The sequence below is a fragment of the Schistocerca americana genome, unplaced genomic scaffold, assembly GCF_021461395.2.
Source record: "Schistocerca americana isolate TAMUIC-IGC-003095 unplaced genomic scaffold, iqSchAmer2.1 HiC_scaffold_119, whole genome shotgun sequence".
Lineage (NCBI taxonomy): Eukaryota > Metazoa > Arthropoda > Insecta > Orthoptera > Acrididae > Schistocerca > Schistocerca americana.
In genome coordinates this window covers 1-19,736 of record NW_025725253.1, presented here as the reverse complement: position 1 = coordinate 19,736, position 19,736 = coordinate 1, and the positions used below count along the sequence as shown (strand labels likewise).

At 49.9% G+C, this 19,736-nt stretch overlaps 17 non-coding genes across 17 annotated transcripts; all 17 read left to right on the top strand.

Annotated features, from left to right (window-relative positions):
* The first annotated feature begins 497 nt into the window (after positions 1-497).
* Positions 498-616, top strand: LOC124563221. Its single transcript, XR_006969997.1, has one exon. It is a non-coding gene; the product is annotated as a 5S ribosomal RNA (ribosomal RNA).
* A 1,023-nt stretch (positions 617-1,639) lies between these two features.
* On the top strand, positions 1,640-1,758 carry LOC124563220. Its single transcript, XR_006969996.1, has one exon. It is a non-coding gene; the product is annotated as a 5S ribosomal RNA (ribosomal RNA).
* A 1,023-nt stretch (positions 1,759-2,781) lies between these two features.
* LOC124563218 lies at positions 2,782-2,900 on the top strand. Its single transcript, XR_006969995.1, has one exon. It is a non-coding gene; the product is annotated as a 5S ribosomal RNA (ribosomal RNA).
* A 1,027-nt stretch (positions 2,901-3,927) lies between these two features.
* On the top strand, positions 3,928-4,046 carry LOC124563217. The gene has a single exon (XR_006969994.1). It is a non-coding gene; the product is annotated as a 5S ribosomal RNA (ribosomal RNA).
* Positions 4,047-5,074: 1,028 nt separating this feature from the next.
* Positions 5,075-5,193, top strand: LOC124563216. The gene has a single exon (XR_006969993.1). It is a non-coding gene; the product is annotated as a 5S ribosomal RNA (ribosomal RNA).
* A 1,027-nt stretch (positions 5,194-6,220) lies between these two features.
* On the top strand, positions 6,221-6,339 carry LOC124563215. The gene has a single exon (XR_006969992.1). It is a non-coding gene; the product is annotated as a 5S ribosomal RNA (ribosomal RNA).
* A 1,023-nt stretch (positions 6,340-7,362) lies between these two features.
* LOC124563214 lies at positions 7,363-7,481 on the top strand. The gene has a single exon (XR_006969991.1). It is a non-coding gene; the product is annotated as a 5S ribosomal RNA (ribosomal RNA).
* Positions 7,482-8,509: 1,028 nt separating this feature from the next.
* Positions 8,510-8,628, top strand: LOC124563213. The gene has a single exon (XR_006969990.1). It is a non-coding gene; the product is annotated as a 5S ribosomal RNA (ribosomal RNA).
* Positions 8,629-9,655: 1,027 nt separating this feature from the next.
* Positions 9,656-9,774, top strand: LOC124563212. The gene has a single exon (XR_006969989.1). It is a non-coding gene; the product is annotated as a 5S ribosomal RNA (ribosomal RNA).
* A 1,030-nt stretch (positions 9,775-10,804) lies between these two features.
* LOC124563331 lies at positions 10,805-10,922 on the top strand. Its single transcript, XR_006970097.1, has one exon. It is a non-coding gene; the product is annotated as a 5S ribosomal RNA (ribosomal RNA).
* Positions 10,923-11,948: 1,026 nt separating this feature from the next.
* LOC124563210 lies at positions 11,949-12,067 on the top strand. Its single transcript, XR_006969987.1, has one exon. It is a non-coding gene; the product is annotated as a 5S ribosomal RNA (ribosomal RNA).
* A 1,031-nt stretch (positions 12,068-13,098) lies between these two features.
* Positions 13,099-13,217, top strand: LOC124563209. The gene has a single exon (XR_006969986.1). It is a non-coding gene; the product is annotated as a 5S ribosomal RNA (ribosomal RNA).
* Positions 13,218-14,247: 1,030 nt separating this feature from the next.
* On the top strand, positions 14,248-14,366 carry LOC124563207. The gene has a single exon (XR_006969985.1). It is a non-coding gene; the product is annotated as a 5S ribosomal RNA (ribosomal RNA).
* A 1,029-nt stretch (positions 14,367-15,395) lies between these two features.
* LOC124563206 lies at positions 15,396-15,514 on the top strand. The gene has a single exon (XR_006969984.1). It is a non-coding gene; the product is annotated as a 5S ribosomal RNA (ribosomal RNA).
* Positions 15,515-16,540: 1,026 nt separating this feature from the next.
* On the top strand, positions 16,541-16,659 carry LOC124563205. Its single transcript, XR_006969983.1, has one exon. It is a non-coding gene; the product is annotated as a 5S ribosomal RNA (ribosomal RNA).
* A 1,029-nt stretch (positions 16,660-17,688) lies between these two features.
* Positions 17,689-17,807, top strand: LOC124563203. The gene has a single exon (XR_006969981.1). It is a non-coding gene; the product is annotated as a 5S ribosomal RNA (ribosomal RNA).
* Positions 17,808-18,832: 1,025 nt separating this feature from the next.
* Positions 18,833-18,951, top strand: LOC124563202. Its single transcript, XR_006969980.1, has one exon. It is a non-coding gene; the product is annotated as a 5S ribosomal RNA (ribosomal RNA).
* Positions 18,952-19,736: the final 785 nt, after the last annotated feature.

The following is a 19,736-nucleotide window of genomic DNA, read 5'->3' as shown; positions in this document are numbered from 1 at the left end:
GCCACACCCCGCACAGGCCTTACGCCGGTCGGCCGCGCGCCAGCCCTCCTGCGCTGGACACCAGGAACAAGATGCGTCTTCCGCGAGTGTCGAAGGCTGCACGCGCCAAGCGGATGACAGGAGGTGCAACGAGAAGCTGCGCGTCTCACACACACGGCGGCGCGCCCGCTAATTCGGCAGTCGCTCTGCTGGCACGTCGGATTGCGGAAGGAAGTGCTTACAATTACAATTCTGTTCGTGTTTTATGTTGTAAAGTTGTTAGCTTGTAACGATGTAATGTTAATAAATAAGTTCATAAATCTCCAAAAAAAAAAAAACAAATACACGAAGCGCGTCCTTCCGGCTCATAAGTTTTGGATCTCAGGATTGCGTTCGCGCTAACGTGACGAATTGTCAATAAAAAAAAATGCGGCTGCTTTCGACCGAAAAGTATGATTTTGTGTGTGTTGGGATAAGAACCGAATGCGAATTCTTCCATGCGCCTACATTATATGGGCGCCAACGGCCATACCATGTTGAATACACCGGTTCTCGTCCGATCACCGAAGTTAAACAACAGCGGGCGTGGTTAGTACTTGGATGGGTGACCACCTGGGAACACCACGTGCTGTTGGCTCCCTTTCATTTACTTTTTTTTTTTATACCGCCCTCTTTCCATACCACCGTTCTGTTGTGACAAAGATTCTTGCTTAAGCATTTTAATCTACTGTAATGACCATAAGGTGCGAAATTGCAGTAAATATCTCAGTTTGAGGGAGAATGTGCTAACCAAGTTCGCCAGGAAGTCTTTGAAAACGACAAAACAGTACGAATCGGCAGATGTGTTCTGAAATACTTCAGCGCCTGTTGTTGTGTAGCGGTGTACAATTCCTACTTCGATATGTAATTATAAATTTATTCCTTGGTCGACTCGTCTCGTCTCGTCATCTCCTGCAGACGGTTCTTGTGCTTGCGCTGTTATATGGGCCACGACCCGAGCGGCAGCGAGCGGCAGTCGAGCAAAGTCGGGACAAGTCGGGACGGGGACAGAGACAGGAATGGTGCGAATGCACTGCAAATTACGCAAACACCTCGTCTGAGGCGAGGCGGGGCGAGGCGAGGAAGCTCACATCGCCAGCAGTGGCGCCCTCCAACAAGACACTGCCACACCCCGCACAGGCCTTACGCCGGTCGGCCGCGCGCCAGCCCTCCTGCGCTGGACACCAGGAACAAGATGCGTCTTCCGCGAGTGTCGAAGGCTGCACGCGCCAAGCGGATGACAGGAGGTGCAACGAGAAGCTGCGCGTCTCACACACACGGCGGCGCGCCCGCTAATTCGGCAGTCGCTCTGCTGGCACGTCGGATTGCGGAAGGAAGTGCTTACAATTACAATTCTGTTCGTGTTTTATGTTGTAAAGTTGTTAGCTTGTAACGATGTAATGTTAATAAATAAGTTCATAAATCTCCAAAAAAAAAAAAACAAATACACGAAGCGCGTCCTTCCGGCTCATAAGTTTTGGATCTCAGGATTGCGTTCGCGCTAACGTGACGAATTGTCAATAAAAAAAAATGCGGCTGCTTTCGACCGAAAAGTATGATTTTGTGTGTGTTGGGATAAGAACCGAATGCGAATTCTTCCATGCGCCTACATTATATGGGCGCCAACGGCCATACCATGTTGAATACACCGGTTCTCGTCCGATCACCGAAGTTAAACAACAGCGGGCGTGGTTAGTACTTGGATGGGTGACCACCTGGGAACACCACGTGCTGTTGGCTCCCTTTCATTTACTTTTTTTTTTTATACCGCCCTCTTTCCATACCACCGTTCTGTTGTGACAAAGATTCTTGCTTAAGCATTTTAATCTACTGTAATGACCATAAGGTGCGAAATTGCAGTAAATATCTCAGTTTGAGGGAGAATGTGCTAACCAAGTTCGCCAGGAAGTCTTTGAAAACGACAAAACAGTACGAATCGGCAGATGTGTTCTGAAATACTTCAGCGCCTGTTGTTGTGTAGCGGTGTACAATTCCTACTTCGATATGTAATTATAAATTTATTCCTTAGTCGACTCGTCTCGTCTCGTCATCTCCTGCAGACGGTTCTTGTGCTTGCGCTGTTATATGGGCCACGACCCGAGCGGCAGCGAGCGGCAGTCGAGCAAAGTCGGGACAAGTCGGGACGGGGACAGAGACAGGAATGGTGCGAATGCACTGCAAATTACGCAAACACCTCGTCTGAGGCGAGGCGGGGCGAGGCGAGGAAGCTCACATCGCCAGCAGTGGCGCCCTCCAACAAGACACTGCCACACCCCGCACAGGCCTTACGCCGGTCGGCCGCGCGCCAGCCCTCCTGCGCTGGACACCAGGAACAAGATGCGTCTTCCGCGAGTGTCGAAGGCTGCACGCGCCAAGCGGATGACAGGAGGTGCAACGAGAAGCTGCGCGTCTCACACACACGGCGGCGCGCCCGCTAATTCGGCAGTCGCTCTGCTGGCACGTCGGATTGCGGAAGGAAGTGCTTACAATTACAATTCTGTTCGTGTTTTATGTTGTAAAGTTGTTAGCTTGTAACGATGTAATGTTAATAAATAAGTTCATAAATCTCCAAAAAAAAAAAAACAAATACACGAAGCGCGTCCTTCCGGCTCATAAGTTTTGGATCTCAGGATTGCGTTCGCGCTAACGTGACGAATTGTCAATAAAAAAAAATGCGGCTGCTTTCGACCGAAAAGTATGATTTTGTGTGTGTTGGGATAAGAACCGAATGCGAATTCTTCCATGCGCCTACATTATATGGGCGCCAACGGCCATACCATGTTGAATACACCGGTTCTCGTCCGATCACCGAAGTTAAACAACAGCGGGCGTGGTTAGTACTTGGATGGGTGACCACCTGGGAACACCACGTGCTGTTGGCTCCCTTTCATTTACTTTTTTTTTTATACCGCCCTCTTTCCATACCACCGTTCTGTTGTGACAAAGATTCTTGCTTAAGCATTTTAATCTACTGTAATGACCATAAGGTGCGAAATTGCAGTAAATATCTCAGTTTGAGGGAGAATGTGCTAACCAAGTTCGCCAGGAAGTCTTTGAAAACGACAAAACAGTACGAATCGGCAGATGTGTTCTGAAATACTTCAGCGCCTGTTGTTGTGTAGCGGTGTACAATTCCTACTTCGATATGTAATTATAAATTTATTCCTTAGTCGACTCGTCTCGTCTCGTCATCTCCTGCAGACGGTTCTTGTGCTTGCGCTGTTATATGGGCCACGACCCGAGCGGCAGCGAGCGGCAGTCGAGCAAAGTCGGGACAAGTCGGGACGGGGACAGAGACAGGAATGGTGCGAATGCACTGCAAATTACGCAAACACCTCGTCTGAGGCGAGGCGAGGCGGGGCGAGGCGAGGAAGCTCACATCGCCAGCAGTGGCGCCCTCCAACAAGACACTGCCACACCCCGCACAGGCCTTACGCCGGTCGGCCGCGCGCCAGCCCTCCTGCGCTGGACACCAGGAACAAGATGCGTCTTCCGCGAGTGTCGAAGGCTGCACGCGCCAAGCGGATGACAGGAGGTGCAACGAGAAGCTGCGCGTCTCACACACACGGCGGCGCGCCCGCTAATTCGGCAGTCGCTCTGCTGGCACGTCGGATTGCGGAAGGAAGTGCTTACAATTACAATTCTGTTCGTGTTTTATGTTGTAAAGTTGTTAGCTTGTAACGATGTAATGTTAATAAATAAGTTCATAAATCTCCAAAAAAAAAAAAACAAATACACGAAGCGCGTCCTTCCGGCTCATAAGTTTTGGATCTCAGGATTGCGTTCGCGCTAACGTGACGAATTGTCAATAAAAAAAAATGCGGCTGCTTTCGACCGAAAAGTATGATTTTGTGTGTGTTGGGATAAGAACCGAATGCGAATTCTTCCATGCGCCTACATTATATGGGCGCCAACGGCCATACCATGTTGAATACACCGGTTCTCGTCCGATCACCGAAGTTAAACAACAGCGGGCGTGGTTAGTACTTGGATGGGTGACCACCTGGGAACACCACGTGCTGTTGGCTCCCTTTCATTTACTTTTTTTTTTTATACCGCCCTCTTTCCATACCACCGTTCTGTTGTGACAAAGATTCTTGCTTAAGCATTTTAATCTACTGTAATGACCATAAGGTGCGAAATTGCAGTAAATATCTCAGTTTGAGGGAGAATGTGCTAACCAAGTTCGCCAGGAAGTCTTTGAAAACGACAAAACAGTACGAATCGGCAGATGTGTTCTGAAATACTTCAGCGCCTGTTGTTGTGTAGCGGTGTACAATTCCTACTTCGATATGTAATTATAAATTTATTCCTTAGTCGACTCGTCTCGTCTCGTCATCTCCTGCAGACGGTTCTTGTGCTTGCGCTGTTATATGGGCCACGACCCGAGCGGCAGCGAGCGGCAGTCGAGCAAAGTCGGGACAAGTCGGGACGGGGACAGAGACAGGAATGGTGCGAATGCACTGCAAATTACGCAAACACCTCGTCTGAGGCGAGGCGAGGCGGGGCGAGGCGAGGAAGCTCACATCGCCAGCAGTGGCGCCCTCCAACAAGACACTGCCACACCCCGCACAGGCCTTACGCCGGTCGGCCGCGCGCCAGCCCTCCTGCGCTGGACACCAGGAACAAGATGCGTCTTCCGCGAGTGTCGAAGGCTGCACGCGCCAAGCGGATGACAGGAGGTGCAACGAGAAGCTGCGCGTCTCACACACACGGCGGCGCGCCCGCTAATTCGGCAGTCGCTCTGCTGGCACGTCGGATTGCGGAAGGAAGTGCTTACAATTACAATTCTGTTCGTGTTTTATGTTGTAAAGTTGTTAGCTTGTAACGATGTAATGTTAATAAATAAGTTCATAAATCTCCAAAAAAAAAAAAACAAATACACGAAGCGCGTCCTTCCGGCTCATAAGTTTTGGATCTCAGGATTGCGTTCGCGCTAACGTGACGAATTGTCAATAAAAAAAAATGCGGCTGCTTTCGACCGAAAAGTATGATTTTGTGTGTGTTGGGATAAGAACCGAATGCGAATTCTTCCATGCGCCTACATTATATGGGCGCCAACGGCCATACCATGTTGAATACACCGGTTCTCGTCCGATCACCGAAGTTAAACAACAGCGGGCGTGGTTAGTACTTGGATGGGTGACCACCTGGGAACACCACGTGCTGTTGGCTCCCTTTCATTTACTTTTTTTTTTATACCGCCCTCTTTCCATACCACCGTTCTGTTGTGACAAAGATTCTTGCTTAAGCATTTTAATCTACTGTAATGACCATAAGGTGCGAAATTGCAGTAAATATCTCAGTTTGAGGGAGAATGTGCTAACCAAGTTCGCCAGGAAGTCTTTGAAAACGACAAAACAGTACGAATCGGCAGATGTGTTCTGAAATACTTCAGCGCCTGTTGTTGTGTAGCGGTGTACAATTCCTACTTCGATATGTAATTATAAATTTATTCCTTAGTCGACTCGTCTCGTCTCGTCATCTCCTGCAGACGGTTCTTGTGCTTGCGCTGTTATATGGGCCACGACCCGAGCGGCAGCGAGCGGCAGTCGAGCAAAGTCGGGACAAGTCGGGACGGGGACAGAGACAGGAATGGTGCGAATGCACTGCAAATTACGCAAACACCTCGTCTGAGGCGAGGCGAGGCGGGGCGAGGCGAGGAAGCTCACATCGCCAGCAGTGGCGCCCTCCAACAAGACACTGCCACACCCCGCACAGGCCTTACGCCGGTCGGCCGCGCGCCAGCCCTCCTGCGCTGGACACCAGGAACAAGATGCGTCTTCCGCGAGTGTCGAAGGCTGCACGCGCCAAGCGGATGACAGGAGGTGCAACGAGAAGCTGCGCGTCTCACACACACGGCGGCGCGCCCGCTAATTCGGCAGTCGCTCTGCTGGCACGTCGGATTGCGGAAGGAAGTGCTTACAATTACAATTCTGTTCGTGTTTTATGTTGTAAAGTTGTTAGCTTGTAACGATGTAATGTTAATAAATAAGTTCATAAATCTCCAAAAAAAAAAAAACAAATACACGAAGCGCGTCCTTCCGGCTCATAAGTTTTGGATCTCAGGATTGCGTTCGCGCTAACGTGACGAATTGTCAATAAAAAAAAATGCGGCTGCTTTCGACCGAAAAGTATGATTTTGTGTGTGTTGGGATAAGAACCGAATGCGAATTCTTCCATGCGCCTACATTATATGGGCGCCAACGGCCATACCATGTTGAATACACCGGTTCTCGTCCGATCACCGAAGTTAAACAACAGCGGGCGTGGTTAGTACTTGGATGGGTGACCACCTGGGAACACCACGTGCTGTTGGCTCCCTTTCATTTACTTTTTTTTTTTATACCGCCCTCTTTCCATACCACCGTTCTGTTGTGACAAAGATTCTTGCTTAAGCATTTTAATCTACTGTAATGACCATAAGGTGCGAAATTGCAGTAAATATCTCAGTTTGAGGGAGAATGTGCTAACCAAGTTCGCCAGGAAGTCTTTGAAAACGACAAAACAGTACGAATCGGCAGATGTGTTCTGAAATACTTCAGCGCCTGTTGTTGTGTAGCGGTGTACAATTCCTACTTCGATATGTAATTATAAATTTATTCCTTAGTCGACTCGTCTCGTCTCGTCATCTCCTGCAGACGGTTCTTGTGCTTGCGCTGTTATATGGGCCACGACCCGAGCGGCAGCGAGCGGCAGTCGAGCAAAGTCGGGACAAGTCGGGACGGGGACAGAGACAGGAATGGTGCGAATGCACTGCAAATTACGCAAACACCTCGTCTGAGGCGAGGCGGGGCGAGGCGAGGAAGCTCACATCGCCAGCAGTGGCGCCCTCCAACAAGACACTGCCACACCCCGCACAGGCCTTACGCCGGTCGGCCGCGCGCCAGCCCTCCTGCGCTGGACACCAGGAACAAGATGCGTCTTCCGCGAGTGTCGAAGGCTGCACGCGCCAAGCGGATGACAGGAGGTGCAACGAGAAGCTGCGCGTCTCACACACACGGCGGCGCGCCCGCTAATTCGGCAGTCGCTCTGCTGGCACGTCGGATTGCGGAAGGAAGTGCTTACAATTACAATTCTGTTCGTGTTTTATGTTGTAAAGTTGTTAGCTTGTAACGATGTAATGTTAATAAATAAGTTCATAAATCTCCAAAAAAAAAAAAACAAATACACGAAGCGCGTCCTTCCGGCTCATAAGTTTTGGATCTCAGGATTGCGTTCGCGCTAACGTGACGAATTGTCAATAAAAAAAAATGCGGCTGCTTTCGACCGAAAAGTATGATTTTGTGTGTGTTGGGATAAGAACCGAATGCGAATTCTTCCATGCGCCTACATTATATGGGCGCCAACGGCCATACCATGTTGAATACACCGGTTCTCGTCCGATCACCGAAGTTAAACAACAGCGGGCGTGGTTAGTACTTGGATGGGTGACCACCTGGGAACACCACGTGCTGTTGGCTCCCTTTCATTTACTTTTTTTTTTTATACCGCCCTCTTTCCATACCACCGTTCTGTTGTGACAAAGATTCTTGCTTAAGCATTTTAATCTACTGTAATGACCATAAGGTGCGAAATTGCAGTAAATATCTCAGTTTGAGGGAGAATGTGCTAACCAAGTTCGCCAGGAAGTCTTTGAAAACGACAAAACAGTACGAATCGGCAGATGTGTTCTGAAATACTTCAGCGCCTGTTGTTGTGTAGCGGTGTACAATTCCTACTTCGATATGTAATTATAAATTTATTCCTTAGTCGACTCGTCTCGTCTCGTCATCTCCTGCAGACGGTTCTTGTGCTTGCGCTGTTATATGGGCCACGACCCGAGCGGCAGCGAGCGGCAGTCGAGCAAAGTCGGGACAAGTCGGGACGGGGACAGAGACAGGAATGGTGCGAATGCACTGCAAATTACGCAAACACCTCGTCTGAGGCGAGGCGAGGCGGGGCGAGGCGAGGAAGCTCACATCGCCAGCAGTGGCGCCCTCCAACAAGACACTGCCACACCCCGCACAGGCCTTACGCCGGTCGGCCGCGCGCCAGCCCTCCTGCGCTGGACACCAGGAACAAGATGCGTCTTCCGCGAGTGTCGAAGGCTGCACGCGCCAAGCGGATGACAGGAGGTGCAACGAGAAGCTGCGCGTCTCACACACACGGCGGCGCGCCCGCTAATTCGGCAGTCGCTCTGCTGGCACGTCGGATTGCGGAAGGAAGTGCTTACAATTACAATTCTGTTCGTGTTTTATGTTGTAAAGTTGTTAGCTTGTAACGATGTAATGTTAATAAATAAGTTCATAAATCTCCAAAAAAAAAAAAACAAATACACGAAGCGCGTCCTTCCGGCTCATAAGTTTTGGATCTCAGGATTGCGTTCGCGCTAACGTGACGAATTGTCAATAAAAAAAAATGCGGCTGCTTTCGACCGAAAAGTATGATTTTGTGTGTGTTGGGATAAGAACCGAATGCGAATTCTTCCATGCGCCTACATTATATGGGCGCCAACGGCCATACCATGTTGAATACACCGGTTCTCGTCCGATCACCGAAGTTAAACAACAGCGGGCGTGGTTAGTACTTGGATGGGTGACCACCTGGGAACACCACGTGCTGTTGGCTCCCTTTCATTTACTTTTTTTTTTATACCGCCCTCTTTCCATACCACCGTTCTGTTGTGACAAAGATTCTTGCTTAAGCATTTTAATCTACTGTAATGACCATAAGGTGCGAAATTGCAGTAAATATCTCAGTTTGAGGGAGAATGTGCTAACCAAGTTCGCCAGGAAGTCTTTGAAAACGACAAAACAGTACGAATCGGCAGATGTGTTCTGAAATACTTCAGCGCCTGTTGTTGTGTAGCGGTGTACAATTCCTACTTCGATATGTAATTATAAATTTATTCCTTAGTCGACTCGTCTCGTCTCGTCATCTCCTGCAGACGGTTCTTGTGCTTGCGCTGTTATATGGGCCACGACCCGAGCGGCAGCGAGCGGCAGTCGAGCAAAGTCGGGACAAGTCGGGACGGGGACAGAGACAGGAATGGTGCGAATGCACTGCAAATTACGCAAACACCTCGTCTGAGGCGAGGCGAGGCGGGGCGAGGCGAGGAAGCTCACATCGCCAGCAGTGGCGCCCTCCAACAAGACACTGCCACACCCCGCACAGGCCTTACGCCGGTCGGCCGCGCGCCAGCCCTCCTGCGCTGGACACCAGGAACAAGATGCGTCTTCCGCGAGTGTCGAAGGCTGCACGCGCCAAGCGGATGACAGGAGGTGCAACGAGAAGCTGCGCGTCTCACACACACGGCGGCGCGCCCGCTAATTCGGCAGTCGCTCTGCTGGCACGTCGGATTGCGGAAGGAAGTGCTTACAATTACAATTCTGTTCGTGTTTTATGTTGTAAAGTTGTTAGCTTGTAACGATGTAATGTTAATAAATAAGTTCATAAATCTCCAAAAAAAAAAAAACAAATACACGAAGCGCGTCCTTCCGGCTCATAAGTTTTGGATCTCAGGATTGCGTTCGCGCTAACGTGACGAATTGTCAATAAAAAAAAATGCGGCTGCTTTCGACCGAAAAGTATGATTTTGTGTGTGTTGGGATAAGAACCGAATGCGAATTCTTCCATGCGCCTACATTATATGGGCGCCAACGGCCATACCATGTTGAATACACCGGTTCTCGTCCGATCACCGAAGTTAAACAACAGCGGGCGTGGTTAGTACTTGGATGGGTGACCACCTGGGAACACCACGTGCTGTTGGCTCCCTTTCATTTACTTTTTTTTTTATACCGCCCTCTTTCCATACCACCGTTCTGTTGTGACAAAGATTCTTGCTTAAGCATTTTAATCTACTGTAATGACCATAAGGTGCGAAATTGCAGTAAATATCTCAGTTTGAGGGAGAATGTGCTAACCAAGTTCGCCAGGAAGTCTTTGAAAACGACAAAACAGTACGAATCGGCAGATGTGTTCTGAAATACTTCAGCGCCTGTTGTTGTGTAGCGGTGTACAATTCCTACTTCGATATGTAATTATAAATTTATTCCTTAGTCGACTCGTCTCGTCTCGTCATCTCCTGCAGACGGTTCTTGTGCTTGCGCTGTTATATGGGCCACGACCCGAGCGGCAGCGAGCGGCAGTCGAGCAAAGTCGGGACAAGTCGGGACGGGGACAGAGACAGGAATGGTGCGAATGCACTGCAAATTACGCAAACACCTCGTCTGAGGCGAGGCGAGGCGGGGCGAGGCGAGGAAGCTCACATCGCCAGCAGTGGCGCCCTCCAACAAGACACTGCCACACCCCCGCACAGGCCTTACGCCGGTCGGCCGCGCGCCAGCCCTCCTGCGCTGGACACCAGGAACAAGATGCGTCTTCCGCGAGTGTCGAAGGCTGCACGCGCCAAGCGGATGACAGGAGGTGCAACGAGAAGCTGCGCGTCTCACACACACGGCGGCGCGCCCGCTAATTCGGCAGTCGCTCTGCTGGCACGTCGGATTGCGGAAGGAAGTGCTTACAATTACAATTCTGTTCGTGTTTTATGTTGTAAAGTTGTTAGCTTGTAACGATGTAATGTTAATAAATAAGTTCATAAATCTCCAAAAAAAAAAAAAAACAAATACACGAAGCGCGTCCTTCCGGCTCATAAGTTTTGGATCTCAGGATTGCGTTCGCGCTAACGTGACGAATTGTCAATAAAAAAAAATGCGGCTGCTTTCGACCGAAAAGTATGATTTTGTGTGTGTTGGGATAAGAACCGAATGCGAATTCTTCCATGCGCCTACATTATATGGGCGCCAACGGCCATACCATGTTGAATACACCGGTTCTCGTCCGATCACCGAAGTTAAACAACAGCGGGCGTGGTTAGTACTTGATGGGTGACCACCTGGGAACACCACGTGCTGTTGGGCTCCCTTTCATTTACTTTTTTTTTTATACCGCCCTCTTTCCATACCACCGTTCTGTTGTGACAAAGATTCTTGCTTAAGCATTTTAATCTACTGTAATGACCATAAGGTGCGAAATTGCAGTAAATATCTCAGTTTGAGGGAGAATGTGCTAACCAAGTTCGCCAGGAAGTCTTTGAAAACGACAAAACAGTACGAATCGGCAGATGTGTTCTGAAATACTTCAGCGCCTGTTGTTGTGTAGCGGTGTACAATTCCTACTTCGATATGTAATTATAAATTTATTCCTTAGTCGACTCGTCTCGTCTCGTCATCTCCTGCAGACGGTCTTGTGCTTGCGCTGTTATATGGGCCACGACCCGAGCGGCAGCGAGCGGCAGTCGAGCAAAGTCGGGACAAGTCGGGACGGGGGACAGAGACAGGAATGGTGCGAATGCACTGCAAATTACGCAAACACCTCGTCTGAGGCGAGGCGAGGCGGGGCGAGGCGAGGAAGCTCACATCGCCAGCAGTGGCGCCCTCCAACAAGACACTGCCACACCCCGCACAGGCCTTACGCCGGTCGGCCGCGCGCCAGCCCTCCTGCGCTGGACACCAGGAACAGATGCGTCTTCCGCGAGTGTCGAAGCTGCACGCGCCAAGCGGATGACAGGAGGTGCAACGAGAAGCTGCGCGTCTCACACACACCGGCGGCGCGCCCGCTAATTCGGCAGTCGCTCTGCTGGCACGTCGGATTGCGGAAGGAAGTGCTTACAATTACAATTCTGTTCGTGTTTTATGTTGTAAAGTTGTTAGCTTGTAACGATGTAATGTTAATAAATAAGTTCATAAATCTCCAAAAAAAAAAAACAAATACACGAAGCGCGTCCTTCCGGCTCATAAGTTTTGGATCTCAGGATTGCGTTCGCGCTAACGTGACGAATTGTCAATAAAAAAAAATGCGGCTGCTTTCGACCGAAAAGTATGATTTTGTGTGTGTTGGGATAAGAACCGAATGCGAATTCTTCCATGCGCCTACATTATATGGGCGCCAACGGCCATACCATGTTGAATACACCGGTTCTCGTCCGATCACCGAAGTTAAACAACAGCGGGCGTGGTTAGTACTTGGATGGGTGACCACCTGGGAACACCACGTGCTGTTGGCTCCCTTTCATTTACTTTTTTTTTTTATACCGCCCTCTTTCCATACCACCGTTCTGTTGTGACAAAGATTCTTGCTTAAGCATTTTAATCTACTGTAATGACCATAAGGTGCGAAATTGCAGTAAATATCTCAGTTTGAGGGAGAATGTGCTAACCAAGTTCGCCAGGAAGTCTTTGAAAACGACAAAACAGTACGAATCGGCAGATGTGTTCTGAAATACTTCAGCGCCTGTTGTTGTGTAGCGGTGTATACAATTCCTACTTCGATATGTAATTATAAATTTATTCCTTAGTCGACTCGTCTCGTCTCGTCATCTCCTGCAGACGGTTCTTGTGCTTGCGCTGTTATATGGGCCACGACCCGAGCGGCAGCGAGCGGCAGTCGAGCAAAGTCGGGACAAGTCGGGACGGGGACAGAGACAGGAATGGTGCGAATGCACTGCAAATTACGCAAACACCTCGTCTGAGGCGAGGCGAGGCGGGGCGAGGCGAGGAAGCTCACATCGCCAGCAGTGGCGCCCTCCAACAAGACACTGCCACACCCCGCACAGGCCTTACGCCGGTCGGCCGCGCGCCAGCCCTCCTGCGCTGGACACCAGGAACAAGATGCGTCTTCCGCGAGTGTCGAAGGCTGCACGCGCCAAGCGGATGACAGGAGGTGCAACGAGAAGCTGCGCGTCTCACACACACGGCGGCGCGCCCCGCTAATTCGGCAGTCGCTCTGCTGGCACGTCGGATTGCGGAAGGAAGTGCTTACAATTACAATTCTGTTCGTGTTTTATGTTGTAAAGTTGTTAGCTTGTAACGATGTAATGTTAATAAATAAGTTCATAAATCTCCAAAAAAAAAAAAACAAATACACGAAGCGCGTCCTTCCGGCTCATAAGTTTTGGATCTCAGGATTGCGTTCGCGCTAACGTGACGAATTGTCAATAAAAAAAAATGCGGCTGCTTTCGACCGAAAAGTATGATTTTGTGTGTGTTGGGATAAGAACCGAATGCGAATTCTTCCATGCGCCTACATTATATGGGCGCCAACGGCCATACCATGTTGAATACACCGGTTCTCGTCCGATCACCGAAGTTAAACAACAGCGGGCGTGGTTAGTACTTGGATGGGTGACCACCTGGGAACACCACGTGCTGTTGGCTCCCTTTCATTTACTTTTTTTTTTTTATACCGCCCTCTTTCCATACCACCGTTCTGTTGTGACAAAGATTCTTGCTTAAGCATTTTAATCTACTGTAATGACCATAAGGTGCGAAATTGCAGTAAATATCTCAGTTTGAGGGAGAATGTGCTAACCAAGTTCGCCAGGAAGTCTTTGAAACGACAAAACAGTACGAATCGGCAGATGTGTTCTGAAATACTTCAGCGCCTGTTGTTGTGTAGCGGTGTACAATTCCTACTTCGATATGTAATTATAAATTTATTCCTTAGTCGACTCGTCTCGTCTCGTCATCTCCTGCAGACGGTTCTTGTGCTTGCGCTGTTATATGGGCCACGACCCGAGCGGCAGCGAGCGGCAGTCGAGCAAAGTCGGGACAAGTCGGGACGGGGACAGAGACAGGAATGGTGCGAATGCACTGCAAATTACGCAAACACCTCGTCTGAGGCGAGGCGAGGCGGGGCGAGGCGAGGAAGCTCACATCGCCAGCAGTGGCGCCCTCCAACAAGACACTGCCACACCCCGCACAGGCCTTACGCCGGTCGGCCGCGCGCCAGCCCTCCTGCGCTGGACACCAGGAACAAGATGCGTCTTCCGCGAGTGTCGAAGGCTGCACGCGCCAAGCGGATGACAGGAGGTGCAACGAGAAGCTGCGCGTCTCTCACACACACGGCGGCGCGCCCGCTAATTCGGCAGTCGCTCTGCTGGCACGTCGGATTGCGGAAGGAAGTGCTTACAATTACAATTCTGTTCGTGTTTTATGTTGTAAAGTTGTTAGCTTGTAACGATGTAATGTTAATAAATAAGTTCATAAATCTCCAAAAAAAAAAAAACAAATACACGAAGCGCGTCCTTCCGGCTCATAAGTTTTGGATCTCAGGATTGCGTTCGCGCTAACGTGACGAATTGTCAATAAAAAAAAATGCGGCTGCTTTCGACCGAAAAGTATGATTTTGTGTGTGTTGGGATAAGAACCGAATGCGAATTCTTCCATGCGCCTACATTATATGGGCGCCAACGGCCATACCATGTTGAATACACCGGTTCTCGTCCGATCACCGAAGTTAAACAACAGCGGGCGTGGTTAGTACTTGGATGGGTGACCACCTGGGAACACCACGTGCTGTTGGCTCCCTTTCATTTACTTTTTTTTTTTATACCGCCCTCTTTCCATACCACCGTTCTGTTGTGACAAAGATTCTTGCTTAAGCATTTTAATCTACTGTAATGACCATAAGGTGCGAAATTGCAGTAAATATCTCAGTTTGAGGGAGAATGTGCTAACCAAGTTCGCCAGGAAGTCTTTGAAAACGACAAAACAGTACGAATCGGCAGATGTGTTCTGAAATACTTCAGCGCCTGTTGTTGTGTAGCGGTGTACAATTCCTACTTCGATATGTAATTATAAATTTATTCCTTAGTCGACTCGTCTCGTCTCGTCATCTCCTGCAGACGGTTCTTGTGCTTGCGCTGTTATATGGGCCACGACCCGAGCGGCAGCGAGCGGCAGTCGAGCAAAGTCGGGACAAGTCGGGACGGGGACAGAGACAGGAATGGTGCGAATGCACTGCAAATTACGCAAACACCTCGTCTGAGGCGAGGCGAGGCGGGGCGAGGCGAGGAAGCTCACATCGCCAGCAGTGGCGCCCTCCAACAAGACACTGCCACACCCCGCACAGGCCTTACGCCGGTCGGCCGCGCGCCAGCCCTCCTGCGCTGGACACCAGGAACAAGATGCGTCTTCCGCGAGTGTCGAAGGCTGCACGCGCCAAGCGGATGACAGGAGGTGCAACGAGAAGCTGCGCGTCTCACACACACGGCGGCGCGCCCGCTAATTCGGCAGTCGCTCTGCTGGCACGTCGGATTGCGGAAGGAAGTGCTTACAATTACAATTCTGTTCGTGTTTTATGTTGTAAAGTTGTTAGCTTGTAACGATGTAATGTTAATAAATAAGTTCATAAATCTCCAAAAAAAAAAAAAACAAATACACGAAGCGCGTCCTTCCGGCTCATAAGTTTTGGATCTCAGGATTGCGTTCGCGCTAACGTGACGAATTGTCAATAAAAAAAAATGCGGCTGCTTTCGACCGAAAAGTATGATTTTGTGTGTGTTGGGATAAGAACCGAATGCGAATTCTTCCATGCGCCTACATTATATGGGCGCCAACGGCCATACCATGTTGAATACACCGGTTCTCGTCCGATCACCGAAGTTAAACAACAGCGGGCGTGGTTAGTACTTGGATGGGTGACCACCTGGGAACACCACGTGCTGTTGGCTCCCTTTCATTTACTTTTTTTTTTATACCGCCCTCTTTCCATACCACCGTTCTGTTGTGACAAAGATTCTTGCTTAAGCATTTTAATCTACTGTAATGACCATAAGGTGCGAAATTGCAGTAAATATCTCAGTTTGAGGGAGAATGTGCTAACCAAGTTCGCCAGGAAGTCTTTGAAAACGACAAAACAGTACGAATCGGCAGATGTGTTCTGAAATACTTCAGCGCCTGTTGTTGTGTAGCGGTGTACAATTCCTACTTCGATATGTAATTATAAATTTATTCCTTAGTCGACTCGTCTCGTCTCGTCATCTCCTGCAGACGGTTCTTGTGCTTGCGCTGTTATATGGGCCACGACCCGAGCGGCAGCGAGCGGCAGTCGAGCAAGTCGGGACAAGTCGGGACGGGGACAGAGACAGGAATGGTGCGAATGCACTGCAAATTACGCAAACACCTCGTCTGAGGCGAGGCGAGGCGGGGCGAGGCGAGGAAGCTCACATCGCCAGCAGTGGCGCCCTCCAACAAGACACTGCCACACCCCGCACAGGCCTTACGCCGGTCGGCCGCGCGCCAGCCCTCCTGCGCTGGACACCAGGAACAAGATGCGTCTTCCGCGAGTGTCGAAGGCTGCACGCGCCAAGCGGATGACAGGAGGTGCAACGAGAAGCTGCGCGTCTCACACACACGGCGGCGCGCCCGCTAATTCGGCAGTCGCTCTGCTGGCACGTCGGATTGCGGAAGGAAGTGCTTACAATTACAATTCTGTTCGTGTTTTATGTTGTAAAGTTGGTTAGCTTGTAACGATGTAATGTTAATAAATAAGTTCATAAATCTCCAAAAAAAAAAAACAAATACACGAAGCGCGTCCTTCCGGCTCATAAGTTTTGGATCTCAGGATTGCGTTCGCGCTAACGTGACGAATTGTCAATAAAAAAAAATGCGGCTGCTTTCGACCGAAAAGTATGATTTTGTGTGTGTTGGGATAAGAACCGAATGCGAATTCTTCCATGCGCCTACATTATATGGGCGCCAACGGCCATACCATGTTGAATACACCGGTTCTCGTCCGATCACCGAAGTTAAACAACAGCGGGCGTGGTTAGTACTTGGATGGGTGACCACCTGGGAACACCACGTGCTGTTGGCTCCCTTTCATTTACTTTTTTTTTTTATACCGCCCTCTTTCCATACCACCGTTCTGTTGTGACAAAGATTCTTGCTTAAGCATTTTAATCTACTGTAATGACCATAAGGTGCGAAATTGCAGTAAATATCTCAGTTTGAGGGAGAATGTGCTAACCAAGTTCGCCAGGAAGTCTTTGAAAACGACAAAACAGTACGAATCGGCAGATGTGTTCTGAAATACTTCAGCGCCTGTTGTTGTGTAGCGGTGTACAATTCCTACTTCGATATGTAATTATAAATTTATTCCTTAGTCGACTCGTCTCGTCTCGTCATCTCCTGCAGACGGTTCTTGTGCTTGCGCTGTTATATGGGCCACGACCCGAGCGGCAGCGAGCGGCAGTCGAGCAAAGTCGGGACAAGTCGGGACGGGGACAGAGACAGGAATGGTGCGAATGCACTGCAAATTACGCAAACACCTCGTCTGAGGCGAGGCGAGGCGGGGCGAGGCGAGGAAGCTCACATCGCCAGCAGTGGCGCCCTCCAACAAGACACTGCCACACCCCGCACAGGCCTTACGCCGGTCGGCCGCGCGCCAGCCCTCCTGCGCTGGACACCAGGAACAAGATGCGTCTTCCGCGAGTGTCGAAGGCTGCACGCGCCAAGCGGATGACAGGAGGTTGCAACGAGAAGCTGCGCGTCTCACACACACGGCGGCGCGCCCGCTAATTCGGCAGTCGCTCTGCTGGCACGTCGGATTGCGGAAGGAAGTGCTTACAATTACAATTCTGTTCGTGTTTTATGTTGTAAAGTTGTTAGCTTGTAACGATGTAATGTTAATAAATAAGTTCATAAATCTCCAAAAAAAAAAAAACAAATACACGAAGCGCGTCCTTCCGGCTCATAAGTTTTGGATCTCAGGATTGCGTTCGCGCTAACGTGACGAATTGTCAATAAAAAAAAATGCGGCTGCTTTCGACCGAAAAGTATGATTTTGTGTGTGTTGGGATAAGAACCGAATGCGAATTCTTCCATGCGCCTACATTATATGGGCGCCAACGGCCATACCATGTTGAATACACCGGTTCTCGTCCGATCACCGAAGTTAAACAACAGCGGGCGTGGTTAGTACTTGGATGGGTGACCACCTGGGAACACCACGTGCTGTTGGCTCCCTTTCATTTACTTTTTTTTTTTTATACCGCCCTCTTTCCATACCACCGTTCTGTTGTGACAAAGATTCTTGCTTAAGCATTTTAATCTACTGTAATGACCATAAGGTGCGAAATTGCAGTAAATATCTCAGTTTGAGGGAGAATGTGCTAACCAAGTTCGCCAGGAAGTCTTTGAAAACGACAAAACAGTACGAATCGGCAGATGTGTTCTGAAATACTTCAGCGCCTGTTGTTGTGTAGCGGTGTACAATTCCTACTTCGATATGTAATTATAAATTTATTCCTTAGTCGACTCGTCTCGTCTCGTCATCTCCTGCAGACGGTTCTTGTGCTTGCGCTGTTATATGGGCCACGACCCGAGCGGCAGCGAGCGGCAGTCGAGCAAAGTCGGGACAAGTCGGGACGGGGACAGAGACAGGAATGGTGCGAATGCACTGCAAATTACGCAAACACCTCGTCTGAGGCGAGGCGGGGCGAGGCGAGGAAGCTCACATCGCCAGCAGTGGCGCCCTCCAACAAGACACTGCCACACCCCGCACAGGCCTTACGCCGGTCGGCCGCGCGCCAGCCCTCCTGCGCTGGACACCAGGAACAAGATGCGTCTTCCGCGAGTGTCGAAGGCTGCACGCGCCAAGCGGATGACAGGAGGTGCAACGAGAAGCTGCGCGTCTCACACACACGGCGGCGCGCCCGCTAATTCGGCAGTCGCTCTGCTGGCACGTCGGATTGCGGAAGGAAGTGCTTACAATTACAATTCTGTTCGTGTTTTATGTTGTAAAGTTGTTAGCTTGTAACGATGTAATGTTAATAAATAAGTTCATAAATCTCCAAAAAAAAAAAAAACAAATACACGAAGCGCGTCCTTCCGGCTCATAAGTTTTGGATCTCAGGATTGCGTTCGCGCTAACGTGACGAATTGTCAATAAAAAAAAATGCGGCTGCTTTCGACCGAAAAGTATGATTTTGTGTGTGTTGGGATAAGAACCGAATGCGAATTCTTCCATGCGCCTACATTATATGGGCGCCAACGGCCATACCATGTTGAATACACCGGTTCTCGTCCGATCACCGAAGTTAAACAACAGCGGGCGTGGTTAGTACTTGGATGGGTGACCACCTGGGAACACCACGTGCTGTTGGCTCCCTTTCATTTACTTTTTTTTTTTATACCGCCCTCTTTCCATACCACCGTTCTGTTGTGACAAAGATTCTTGCTTAAGCATTTTAATCTACTGTAATGACCATAAGGTGCGAAATTGCAGTAAATATCTCAGTTTGAGGGAGAATGTGCTAACCAAGTTCGCCAGGAAGTCTTTGAAAACGACAAAACAGTACGAATCGGCAGATGTGTTCTGAAATACTTCAGCGCCTGTTGTTGTGTAGCGGTGTACAATTCCTACTTCGATATGTAATTATAAATTTATTCCTTAGTCGACTCGTCTCGTCTCGTCATCTCCTGCAGACGGTTCTTGTGCTTGCGCTGTTATATGGGCCACGACCCGAGCGGCAGCGAGCGGCAGTCGAGCAAAGTCGGGACAAGTCGGGACGGGGACAGAGACAGGAATGGTGCGAATGCACTGCAAATTACGCAAACACCTCGTCTGAGGCGAGGCGAGGCGGGGCGAGGCGAGGAAGCTCACATCGCCAGCAGTGGCGCCCTCCAACAAGACACTGCCACACCCCGCACAGGCCTTACGCCGGTCGGCCGCGCGCCAGCCCTCCTGCGCTGGACACCAGGAACAAGATGCGTCTTCCGCGAGTGTCGAAGGCTGCACGCGCCAAGCGGATGACAGGAGGTGCAACGAGAAGCTGCGCGTCTCACACACACGGCGGCGCGCCCGCTAATTCGGCAGTCGCTCTGCTGGCACGTCGGATTGCGGAAGGAAGTGCTTACAATTACAATTCTGTTCGTGTTTTATGTTGTAAA